The sequence below is a fragment of the Gorilla gorilla genome, chromosome 14 (genome assembly GCF_029281585.2).
Source record: "Gorilla gorilla gorilla isolate KB3781 chromosome 14, NHGRI_mGorGor1-v2.1_pri, whole genome shotgun sequence".
Taxonomy (NCBI): domain Eukaryota; kingdom Metazoa; phylum Chordata; class Mammalia; order Primates; family Hominidae; genus Gorilla; species Gorilla gorilla.
Window position 1 is genome coordinate 24,664,898 of NC_073238.2, and position 14,022 is coordinate 24,678,919.

The window sequence follows — 14,022 nt, forward strand, 5'->3', positions numbered from 1 at the left end:
TTCCCAGGTGGTTGACATGATTCACTAAATCTTTCTTAACAGCTTTATGATGATAACATGACATATACAAATTGTATAAATTTAAGGTAACTTAATGTTTTGATATTTCTATACTTTTCGAAATGATCACCACAATCAAGCAAATTAGCATATTATCTCTACATATTTACCATTGTGTGTGTGTTGACAGTAATTAATTTATGATATAGTCCTTTAGCAGAACACAAGAATATGATACAGTGTTCTTCCATGTTGTACATTATATCTCCAGAAATTATTATAACTTGAACATTGCACAGTTTAATTAACATCACCCCATTTCCCCTCCCTGAGCCCCTGGCAACCACTGTCCTATTCTCTGTTTTTATGAATTTGACTGTTGTAGATTCCTCAAGTAAGTGAGATCATGAAGTATTTGTCTCTGTCTTGCATTTTTGCTTGGCGCAATATCTTCCAGCTCCATCCATGTTTTCACAAATAGAAGGATTTCCTTCTTTTTCAAGGTTGTATAATATTTCATTTTATGTATACCCGTCACATTTTCTTTACCCATTCATCTGTTCCTCTGCCAAAGGACACTTAGGTTATTTTCGTATTTTGGTCATTGTGTGTCATGCTGCAATGACAAGGGATGACAGACACCTCTCTAAGACTCTTATATCAATTTCACTGGACATATATCCAGAAGTGAAATTGTTGGATTATGTGGTAGTTCTTTTTTTTTATTTTTGAAACCGGGTCTCACTCTGTCATCCAAGGTAAAGTCCAGTGGCAAGATCATAGCTCACTGCAGCCTTGAACTCCTGGGATCAAGCGATCCTCCTACCTCAGCCTCCTGAGTAGCTGGGACTACAGGTGTACAACACCATGTCTGGTTAATTTTAAATTTTTTTCAGAGATGGGGTCTTGCTATGTTACCCAGGCTGGTCTGGAGCTCCTGGCCTCCTGCCTTGACTTCCCCAAATCCTGGGATTGCAGGTGTGAGACACCACACCAGGCCAGTGCTATTTTCAATTTTCTTTGGAGGAACCTCAATACTGTTTTCTGTGTTTTACTAATTTGCATTCCCGTCAATACTGTATAATGGTTTTCTTTTCTCCACATTCTTACCAACACTTATCTTTTCTCTTTTGATAATAGCCATTTTAACAGGTGTGACATGATATCTCATTGTGGTTTTGATTTGCATTACTCTGAAGTTTAGAGATGTTGAGCACATTTTCATATACCTGTTAGCCATTTGAGTTTCTTCTTTTGAGATGTATTTATTTAGGTTCTTTGTCTTAAAATAAAATTAGGTTATTCGTAAGTTTGGAATTGATGTGTATGTGTCCTTCTTATTTTTTGAACTCCTTATAAGAGATATGGTTTAAAACATTTTCCCCATTTCATAGGTTGCGTTATCATTTCATTAGTTGTTTTCTTTACTGTGCAGAAGCTTTTTAGTTCGATGTAATTCATTTATCTATTTTGCCTTTGTTGCCTGTGCCTTTGGCATCATATCTAAACAAATTATTGCCAAGACCAATGTCAAGAATGTTTTCTCTTGTCTTCTTCTAGGAGTTTTATGGTTTCGGTGATTACATTTAAACGTTTAATCCATTTTGAGTTAATTTTTACATAAGGCGTGAGCCAGGGATCCGATTTCATTCTTTTACATGTAGACATCCAGCTTTCCTAACACCATTTGGTCAACAACATTTCCTCTCCCTATAGTGTCTCTCTGTCACCTTCCAGGGTGATCAATTACTGCAAATGTGTGGGTTATGCCTAGGTTCTCTATTTTGTTTCACTGGTTTATGTGTCTGTTTTTATGCCAGTACCACAGTGTTTTTTCTTTCTACAGCTTTGTAATTTAATTTGAAGTCAGGAAGTGTGATACCTGTAGCTTTGTTCTTGCTCAAAATTGCTTCTGCCACCCAGGGATTTTTGTGATTCTATATGAATTTTAGGATTTTTTTTTCTATCTCTGTGAGAGATACCATTGGAATTTTGATATGGATTACATTAAATGTGTAGACTGCTTTGAGTAATATGGACACTTTAATAATACAATACTAACTCTTTCAATCCATGGGTTGTCTTTCAATTTACTTTGGTTTAAATTTCTGTCATCAATCTTTTATAATTTGTAGTGTTTAAGTCTTTCACTTCTTTGGTTAGTTAGTTCCTAAGCAGTTTATTTGATACTGTTTTTTAATTTCCCTTTCAGACAATTCATTGTTAGTGTTTAGAAGTAGCAATAATTTTTGTATGTCGATTGTGTATCCTACAACTTTAGTAAATTTATTATATAGTCAGTCCTTCATATCCATGGGTTCTGCAACCATGAACTCAATCAACTATGAACATAACTTGTACACATTTTCCGTCTGTGGTGGTTTGAATCCACAGATGTGAACCCATGGATACATAGGGCCAACTGTACGCGATTTTATGTGAGGGACTTGATCATCACAGATTTTGTTATCTGAGGGGGTCCTGAAACAAATCCCCAGCAGATATGAAAGACTGACTGTATTATTCGTAACCATTTTCTGTGGAGTCTTTAGAGTTTTCAATGTATAATAATCATGTTTTCTGTTAACAGAGGTAACTATATACTTCCTTTCAATTTTGATGCCTTTTATTTCTCTTGCCTGATTGCTCTGGCTAGGATTTCCAGTACTATGTTGAATAGGAGTGATGAGAGTAGACATCCTTGTCTTGTTCCAGATATTAAGAAAAAGCTTTCAGTTTTTCCCCAGTGATTATAATATTAGATATAGGTTTTTCATATACAGCCTTTACAGTGTTGAGGTAAGTTTCTTGTATACTTATTTTGTTGAGAGTTTTATCATGAAAGTATATTGAATTTTGTCAAATGTGTTTTCTGCATCCATTGGAATGTTATTTTTATCTTTCATTCTGTTAATGTGGTATATCACATTATTAATTTTTACACATTGAAACATCCTTGCATCACATAGATAAATTACAATTGGTCATGGTGTATGACCTTTTCAATGTGCTTTTGAATTCAGATTGCTAGTTAGTATTTTATTGAGAATTTTTGCATCTATATTCGTTAAGGATACTGGTCTGTAATTATTTTTTCTTGTGTTGTCTTCGTCTAGCTTTTAAGTCATGGTAACATCGGCCTCATGAAATGAGTTTGAGAGTATTCTCTCTTCTATTTTTTCTGAAGAGTTTAAGAAGTTTTGGTGTTAGTTCTTCTTTGAATGTTTGGTAGAAGTTGCCCATGAAAACATCTGCACCTGGGCTTTTCTTTGTTGGGAAATTTTTGATTACTGATTAGATCTCTTTGCTTGCTTTTGGTCTGTTCTATTTCTTTTTTGTTCCATTTTGGTAGATTGTATCTTTCTAAGAATTTATCCATTTCTTCTAGGTTATCCAATTTATTGGCATCTAATCACTTAATTGTCCTTTATAATCATTTGTATTCCTGTACATTTCCTATAATGTCTCCATTTTCATTTCTGATTATATTTACTTGAATTTCTCTTTTTTTCTTAGTGTAGCTAAGGGTTTGTTATTTTTGTTTTTATTTCCAAAAATTCAACTCTAGCTTTGTTGATTTTTCTATTGTTTTCTATTTTATAGTTATTTTATTTATATTCCAATCTTTATTATTTACTTCATTATGCTAACTTTGGGTTTAGTTAGTTTTTCTTTTTCTAATTGTTTATTTTTAAAGTTAAGTTGTTCGAGTTAGATCTTTCTTATTTTTTAATGTAGGTATTTATCACTGTAACATTTCCCTCTTAGCACTTCTTTTGCTGCATCCTGTAAGTTTTGTTGAGTTGTATGTTCATTTTTATTTGTCTCAAGATATTTTTAAAATTCCCTTTTGATTTCTTCTTTTACCCAATGGTTGTTCAAGCATGTGTTGTTTAGTTTCTGCATTTTTGTAAATGTTTCTGTTTTCTTTGTTATTGACTTCTAATTTTATTCCATTGTGGAATGAGAAGATACTTGGTGTTATATCAAACTTCTTAAATTTGTAGTATGCCTTGTGACCTAAGATTTGATCTATCTCAGAGAAGATTCTGTGTGCACTTGAGAAGAATGTATATTCTGCTGCTGTTGGATGGAAAGTTGTGTATCTGTCAGTGTTTAATCTACTGTGTTGTTCAAGTCAGCTGTTTCCTCTTTTTTTATTCCTGCCTAGATGTTCTATCCATTATTGAATTTGGGGTACTGAAGTTGGCTACTATTGTTTTAGTGTTACTGATTTCTCCCCTTAGCTTTGTTGATATTAACTTTATATATATAGGTGTTCTAATGTTGGGTGGATATATATTTTCAATCTTCCCATTGAAGTGAACTTTTATCATTATATAATGACCTTCCTAGTCTCTAGTGACAGTTTTTGATTTCAAGTCTATTTTTTCTGATCTAAATATAGATACCCTTGCTCTTTTTAGTTTACCATTTGTGTAGAGTATCTTTTCCCATCCCTTCACTTTGAGCCTCTATGTATCTTTATATCTAAAGTGACTCCCTTACAAATAGGTACTGATGAGTATCTTTTATGCATTGTGCCACTCTATGTCTTTTAATTAGATAGCTTAATCCTTTCACATTTAAAGTCATTGTTGATGGGTAAGGAGTAACTTGCGTTTGGTTAATTGTTTTTCATATGTTTTGCAGTTCTTTTTTTTTTCCTCTCTTGCTGTCTTCTTAGTTTGGTTATTTCTTGTAGTGGTTTGGTTTCATTTATTTTTCTTCACATTCTGTGTAGCTCCTATAAGCTATTAATTTGTGGTTGCAAAGTTACATCTTCTATAAACAGATGTCTTAATGTTATCAGCTTTTTTGGAATCATTTTCTTTCTCTTCCCTCTTCAGACATATTTGCAAATACTCTGTTTTTCAAGACACAAGTAAATAGGGCTCTGGTTAGAAATTTATCAATACGAAAAAAAGATCCTCTGAGTCTTTTGATAAGTTAGAAAATAATGATAGACTGCGGTAGAATGTCATGTATTTCAAGTTCTGTCATCTATGTTACTCTGCAATATATTTTCTGTGTGTATTAGTCAGTTATATATTTATAAGGTAAATCCGTAAAGCATACATTCTAGAATGCCCTAACTTAAGTCCTTAAGAGATATGCTCCTTATAGCCTTCTTGGCACTCCTGAAGTGTTAAATATTTCCATTGAAGAAGGTTGTATATGGCTTCTGAGTTGAAGTCTAGACAGGTTAGGATTATTTTTTGCTCCTTTTGCCCACACAGCACCCACTGTCCCCTCCCTTTGTTATTAGCCATTATCTGATACCCTAGATGAAGCCACCTTCTATCCTTCAGTTTTGGCGTGGTGGCTGATTTCACCCCCAGTTTCAGGAATAAGCACAGGACAGCTACTAACAAGTATGTTGTTCTCTCAAGGAAGAAACCCAGCTAAGGGAGAAAGGGGGGTTGAAATCCAGCCTGTATGCTCTTCTCCAAGCCACATGCCCTGATACAGGGCTGCATCTAACTGGAGACAGGGGAGCCATTTTCTAATACTTGCAAAGGCACTGTGTGGACAGTGGAAACCCTGTATGTGCTCGTGACACAGGCCTGGCCAATGAATATACTTCTAATCCTGGCACAGATGAAACTAGAAATGGACATGAAATCCAAGCCTCACACCCAAAGTCAATCTCTAGTCTCTTATTGAAACTATTAGAAGTGTTTCTGTTTTTGCTTTATTCTGGGGCTGTGGAACTAAGGAAATGTAAACTGGAGGAGTGATGATGGCCACATTGCAGCACAAAGGGAAAACTTGTCTGAGAATAAAATCAATGGGGAAGAAAAAGCAAGGAAGCTGAGAGGAGCCAAGTCCTGAGTCCCTACGTTCAGACATTCTGAAGCTACACCCTGGATTTTTCCATTTTACGAGTCCACAAATTAATATATATTTTTTGGCTTAGACCAGTTTGAGTTTGAATTCTATTATTTATAACCAAAGGAGTCCTACCATATTATCTTAGCCGGATTTTCATAAACACGGTATATGTTGATCAACAAACTTCCTAAATGTTTGAAGTTCACTCCAAAGAGTGTGGGGAAAAAAGAAAGAAGAGGAAGAAAATAGTTACTTATCATCCACAGTAGTCAAGGAAGCTGCAGAAGCATCAAGCAAAAGCAGCAGAAGTTAGCTTTGTACTCCCACAAACCCTGCTCTGAAGTACTCCACCTAGTGGCCCACAGCAGAAGCTGCCTTTCTAAAATCTTTAAAAAGACAGAAAAGGAATCACCACTTACCCTGGGAAACCTAACAGGGGAGCAGGCCACATGGGAATATGTCCCATTGGTTTGAGGTCGTTAAGTCCATTTTCAAAGCTTTAGTAATTCCAGAAACAAGAACATATTTATTTTGCTTTGATCACACAATGCCTAGTTATATTAAAAGTAAGGAGACATTCAATAAATACCTTTTATGGAAATAAAAACAGACAATTTAGGAGAAAATTAACTATCAATGCATTATTTTCAAAGGTAAAGAAAAAAGAAATTATTCTGAACACACAAAACTATTTTATCAAGTATCATGGTAAATTATCATTACATACTAGGTCACTTAATAAATTTCCAGAGATGATTGGAAAGAGTTTCCACAATAGATTTTGTTTCACCCCAGGAAGAAGTTTCACAAAAAGTTAGTTACTTATCTCCATTGTTACCAGTACCAAACTAATCCTATCATTCTGAGTCAAATTACAAATAACGTCCACACTTTTCTCCAGTGAGATCACAGGGGATGCCTAAGTGGAGTGTGTTTTAATGTGAGGGGATAATTGGTTTATATTTTTCACTGAAAATAACAAATTCTAGACAACTTAAGCAAAATAGGAATTCGATGAAAGGATATTGAATAGTTCACAAAATCATTGAAGATGCTGGAGAAGCAAGGTAAGAACTGAGGGAAACTCAGCACAGCCAAGTTCATTCGACGGAAGCAGATCTTGGGATGCCACCACTAGGATGTTGCCATTTGACACTTGTCACCATGTAGCTGGGCTCTGCTGAACCTAGGCACTTGCTACCACATTCCTGGACCTGCATCTCATCTCTGCTCAGTTTCTCAGAATCATCTCTGATTATTTCAGGTCTTTTGCATCATTTCATTGGGTTCCAAGTTCTAATAAAGAGACATCAGTTGGCTGGGCCTAGATATGTGCCCACATGTGAGTGGCCAAGAAACTGGAAAAAGGATCATGCACTCCTTTCAGCTTTTGTAATGGAAGGTGGAGCCTGTCCTCATATTTCGCTTGGGGTTCAAAAAACTAGGAAGGGTGTTTTGTTGAAATGAAACCCAAAACTATAGCTATCCATTTATAGCACCTTATTTGTACAGGAAGAAACCATGAGACAAAATGTATAAAAGTGCATGGGAGGTCTAAACATATGAGGGGGTTTCTGAGGAGAGAAAGATCATACTTGATTGGTGCTGTGGTTTCACTGTGCCTCCTCCGAGATTCAGCGTTGACAATGTGATAGTGTTGAGGTGGAGCCTACAGGAAGTGATTAGGCCATCAGGACTCCTACCTCAGGAATGGGTTTAGGAGCCCTCCTGAAAGGGCTCCATGGAGGGAGTTCATCCCTCTTGCCCTCCCGCCTTCCACCATGTGAGGACACAGTGTTCCCTGTCTCTGGAAGATGCAGCATCAAAACACCATCTTGAACGGAGAGAACAGCCCTTACCAGACATCAGACCTGCCAATGCCTTGATCTTTGACTTCCTAGTCTCCAGAACTGTGACAGATAAACGTCTGGTTTTCATAAATTGCCTAGTCTGTGTTATTTTGTTGTAAAAGCAGCATAAATTGACTAAGACAATTGGGGATTAGAAAAAGTTTTTTGAAGTGGCATTTGAGAAGGGCTTGATAGATAAGATCTCTACAAATAGAAATAGAGAGATGGTTTGAAATCACCCAGGTGAAAGGAGTAACACAGCCATGTTCAGTCTGAATGCAAAATGGAGATGGTAAAAAGTACATAGGATTCCACCACCAGTGGGAGGACAAAATTGCAATGTGGCAGCAATCTGTAAATATAATATTTATCACTCATTCACATTTATTTAGAGTCTAATGTGTTCTAGGCTCAGAAATTAAGCAAAGAAAATCTAGCTATGCATAAGTCCAAGACTTTGCCTTTGTGACAGTCAAAATAATGACCCCATAAAGATGTTCTAGTCCCTGGAATCTGTGACCATATTACTTTACATGGGGCTAAAGGGACTTTGGAGATGTGATTAACTCTTGAGTTAAGGGGATTATCCTTGATTATCTTGGGGGCCAATCTAATTGCATGTGTCTATAAAATCAGAGAATCTTTCCTAGCTACAGTCAGAAGGTGATATGGCTACAGAACAATGGCCACAGACATCCCACATTACTGGCTTTGAAGATGGAGGGATGGTCCCATGATCCAAGGAATAGGGACAGCATCTAAAAGTTGGAAAAGGAAATGGATTCTCTCCAGAGCCTCCAGAAAGCAATACAGCCCTGACAACACCTTGACTTAAGCCCAGTAAGACCACAGTCAGAGGTTTGCCCTACGGAACTATAGGGTCGTAAGTCTTTGATTTAAGCCACAAAGTTGTGGTAATTTGTTATGGCAGCAATACAAAATTAATATTAAGAACTTTATTATTTGGAAGATAGGTATACCAGAAATCCAAATTATAATATAATTCGATTAAAACCTATGGAGATTTGGGCTAGGTGTTTTAGAAAAGAATTGAGTATTAACAAGACTAACAGAAGAAATGTTCTAAAATTTACACACTAAGTACATCACATTTTTCTAATGATCATGTTGATAGAGCAACTTAGAATCCATGGTTTTAACAAACCAACAGGCTTATATACATATATATAAAATATTATATAATATATATATATAATATATGGAATAGCCCTATGGGCACGGGCAGCCCTGGGTCAAAGGGCAGCACTGTACTAGCAGCCCACACCCCACCTCACCCGCCTACCCTGAGCTGACTTGTCTACTAAATGATAAATAAACCTGTCAACCTGTCTGGTTTAACTTAGAAGGGCCTGGATGCAACAAGCCTGAGGGCTGTGACTGGGGGAAGAGAGATCACAGACGGAGCTCCTCCTCCTTCTGCCACTGCCCACCAACTGAAAACCACCAACTGAAGTTTGGTTAGATTCTCAGCCTACACCTTGTTCCCAACAAAACTCATGCAATACTTTGGCCCCCACTACAATCTCTGGAATAAAATATTCTATGGATCTGCTTTTTGAGCTGCAACTTATCTTACTAAATTCCAAGAAGCTTATGTAAGAGAAAACCACCAGATAATACAAAATTTTCAATGTGATCATCATTGCTACTTTTAACTAGAAATTATCCAGTAAATGTATTGTGAACTGCTTTGTGACTATGGTGATTTGTTTAGTCTTTCTGATCCTTGGTTTGATTATCTCAAATATATGAGTATCACCAATTTTATAAAGTTGCTCTAAAAATTAAATGAAAGAAAAATAATCCTCCTACTCCATATATTGAACACTTACAAAATTATAGGCATTGTGTCCAGATTTTTATATACTTACCTGATAGAAGTCTCCTAACAACCCTCTCTTTTAAATTACAAGCATTTTGCAATGGTTTTTACACATGTATGTTATGGAAGCCTCGTAACAATCACATCTTTTATAGATCAGCAAACTGAGGCTCAGACGAGTTAAAAACACATTCACCATCAAATCATAATGAGGGATGGAACTGGGATTCAAATCCGGTTCTCTCTGATGCCAAAAATGGTGCAATTTAATGAGGACCAAGTTACACCCAGAACATGGAGGGATTAAAATATGTGGATTCCCTTTTCTGCCCCCTCATGTGGGAATTTCAATAGCTTTCACTGCCTCAGAGCAATCCTAAACTCCCTCCCAGGTTACCTTGCAATGGCCCCCTTATTCGTGGAGATGATTAGAAATCTGCATTTTTGGACCACAAGCATCTATAAAGAGTTGTGTTGATCAAGAAATAAAATTTTCTAGGCCATAGGTTACTGTGAATTATCTAGCTTCTCTGCAAAAAATAAAGGGGCTATTCCATGTAAAAAAACACAGGACCCACTGAATCTGTGCAGAAAGACTTAGAACTATACTGCAGGAGCATCTTACTGACAGCTGCGCCTGAAGACCAGCCGAAACACACAAAGCAGGAGCACCTCCAATGACCAGGTGTGGTGGCTCTTGCCTGTCATCCCAGCAGTGTGGGAGGCTAAGGTGGGTGAATCACTTGAGGCCCGGGGTTTGAGACCAGCTTGGGCAACACAGTGAGCCTTGTCCCTAAAAAAAAAAATCATTTTTTATTATTCGAATCAAGAAGAGTACCTCTAACCCCTTGCCGTTGCTTTAGGGTAGATAGCTCTGGTCTAGAACTCAAGATATGAAACTGAGTCCCAGTGTAGCTACTTAAGTTTAAATACAAGAGCTGTCAGACATTTCCTCTAAAGCAACGAAATCTGTAGCATCCATTTTGTACTTTGAAAACTTAGTTTTTGGCCAGCCTCTAGGAAGAAGAAGAGGGCCCATAACTGGGCATATGGGTAGGGAGGAGAAAAGAAACCACCTGGATGCAACAGAGAAAGACCAAGGGATGGAGACGCCAGGCAGAGCCAGTCCTCATGCTTGGGGCCTGAGCCTAGGAAAGGAACTAGGTGAAGAAGGGAGGAGCCCCAGGCTGTGGATGTCTCTGGGGGAACCTTGGTTCAGCAACGGCCAGAGGAGCTCCTGAGGCCAAGCGGTATCTGTCGCCTCCCTACCTTTGGGGGTCTTCTGGTCGCCAATGTGCTGCAAGTCATGGCTCTGGAATCAAATTGGGCTCAAATTGTGCGAGATCCAACGCAGTGGAGCCTGGCGCTACTCCCACCTCCTCCTCATGGATCTCAGAGCTGCAGGATGGCTCTGCCCACCGCACCCTAAGCTGGCCCTGCTTGGGGCTGGCATTGGGGGACAGGATGTTCTGGGCGTCTCTGCTCCTTTCTGCTGGTGCCTGTGCCTTTGCTGGCCAGCGACTCATAGATATCAGAGCCACAGGACGGCCCCGCAGAATCACTGCGCTGGCCCTGCCGGGGGCTGGCTTTGGTGCACATGCGACCGGTCATCGTGGTCCCCATGGGGCACCTCTGCTCTTCTCGAGGCAGCTTGGGCCTTCGCTTGCCCCTACGTCTGCAGAGCTGAGCACCTGCTGCCTCTCCCCAGGAAAGGCAACCAAATGCCACCAACTTAAGGCACCCACTGAAGGCCACCAACTGAAGGCCGGTTGCCCAGCCAACCTGATCGTGTCCTGTTTAGGAAGAACCAATCAGGCCTTGAGTTCCCTCCACGCGCTGCCCTTCCATTTGTGACGTGTGAGTCCAGGCACTGGCTCACAAAGCGGCGCCCCCCAGCGACCCCGCCCCACCTTTCATTTATTGGTAGCTGGAAGCAAATTTCAGGTTTCCTAACTGTGAATTATGAATATGAATTATGATGCAATTACTATATCCTAATGTACCTCATGCACTATCTGACAGCCAAAGTCCCCTCTTCCCCCATGGCCTCTGAGTTTTTTGGAAACTAGAAAGAAGATACATTTCTGCAGGTGCTTTCAGAAAAAAACATTGCCACGATCTAAGGTTACTCTGTGATGTCAAGTCATATTTCATATGCCATACATATTCATATTTATATTCATAATTCAAAATGCACATATTCAATCAAATTAACAGGACTAAAAAGGAAATTTTCTAAAATTTATACACTAAGTACATTATATTTTTCTAATGATCACTTTGATAGAGCAAACTTAGAATCTATGGTTTCAACAAACGAAGAGGCTTATGCAAGAGAAAACCACCACCTAGGGATAGCATTGGGAGATATATCTAATGCTAGATGACGAGTTAGTGGGTGCAGCGCACCAGAATGGCACATGTATACATATGTAACTAACCTGCACAATGTGCACATGTACCCTAAAACTTAAAGTATAATAAAAAAAAAAAAAGATTTTCAATGTGAACATCATTGCTACTTTTCACTAGCAATTATCCAGTCAATATATTGTGAACTGCTTTGTGACTATGGTGATTTATTTAAACCTACTGATCCTTTGATTATCTCAAAAATATGAATAATACCAATTTTATAAACTTGTTGTAAAAATTAAATGAGAGAAAAATAATCCTCCTTCTCTATATATTGAAAACCTACAAAATTAGTAACATTGTGTCCAGATTTTACACACTTACCTTATTGAAGCCTTATCACAACCCCGTCTTTTAAATTACAGGGATTATTCCCAGATTTTTAAACACTTACCTTATGCAAGTCTCATAACAATCCCATCTTTTATAGATGAGCAAACTGAGTCTCAGACGAGTTAAAAACACATTCACCATCAAATCATAATGAGTGATGGAACTGGGATTCAAATCCAGTTCTCTCTGACACCAAAGGTGGTGCAATATAATGAAGATCAAGTTATATCCAGCACATGGAGGGATCAAAACATGTGGATTCCCTTTCTCTAGCCTCTTACATGTGAATCTCAATGGCTTTCACTGCCTCAGAACAATCCTAAACTCCCTCCCAGGTTGCCTTGCAGAGGATCCCTTCATTTTGGGGACGATAAGGAATCCGCATTTTTGGACCACAGGCATCTATAAAGAGTTGTGGTGATCAAGAAACAAAATTGTCTAGGCCATAAGTTACTGTGAATTGTCTAGCTTCTCTGCAAAAAATAAATGTGCTATTCTCTTTATTTTTTACTATTCCACTATTGACAATAGCCTAGAATCAACCTAAGTGTCCAAGAAGACTTGGTTTAACCCTGAGGATTACTAATGTTTTCACTGTGGTCATTGTGGTAGATTATATTATCATTCTCCCATTATCTGGTCTTCCTACTGCAGTGACCCTATCTCCTAGAAGATTATACATTTCTGTCCTATTGAAGAAAGGGTCAGATTTAGATATGTGACCTGTTTGGCCACTGAAATGCAGGTAGAAGTGGCATGTGTAACTTGTAAGCAGAAAATTTCCTTTTTCAAGGATCTGGGAGCCATCCCTTTCAAATGTAATCCTCCAGAAAGATAATACCTTATTTCCCAGTCTCCATGAGAGAGTAAGAGCCTAATCTTGCTCCAAGTTGTAAAAATTACCTTATATCATAAAGATAAAAGAAAGTTTAATTTTCCTTTGAGAAAAGACAGTTAGCAAAGACAGGTAGCCTATGATCGCCCCCTTACCCTCACTTTCCAAAACTCCACGGCCCTTTGTATCAGAGGAGCTGAGTTCAGACTAGGTCTGGCCTCGCTCCCGTATTGCAATAGCTTGAATAATATCTTCCTTACTTATTTAACTTTTTCCAGTGCAATTTTTTTCTTTGACTCTTTCCTCCCTCTCTAAAACTTACATTGAAATTTTAGTAGGATTCAAGGCAGCCAATCTCGACCCTTGAATATGTAAAAGAACCCTTTAAGATTAAAAAATCCATGTTATCTTCCATAAATTATTTCTCCAGACTATTGCCTTATTAAAAGTTTCTAGTTCTTATTTTTGCATTGAAAAGGAGAATGATGATTTTTAAATAAGTTCCTACTCACTTTTAATTTCTACTATCACAGTTTTATTGCTTTTCATGACAATAGATTCCTCTGGTTCAACAAGAAGGCCAGAACAAGGAAGTACAGAAACATCTCAATATATCTCAAGAAGTTATTTAACATGGACAGTGTCATTTAATATCTTTAACATCCCTATCAAATGGATGCTATTATTATCCCCATTTTACAAGATATTAAAACTTACATACTGTAAATAACCAGCTGAAAGTCATATAGCATGGAAAATACAATAAGCATACAAAGAAGCAATGGCATTAGAAGTGGAAGAGGGTGAAGGATTAAAAGGCTAAACTTAGTTTGGTTAAGAAAAAAGAAAACTAGGAGGTGGCAAACTCTTGTTGGAAAGGGGAAGGATTTGGGCAGAGCAAGGTAGTGGAG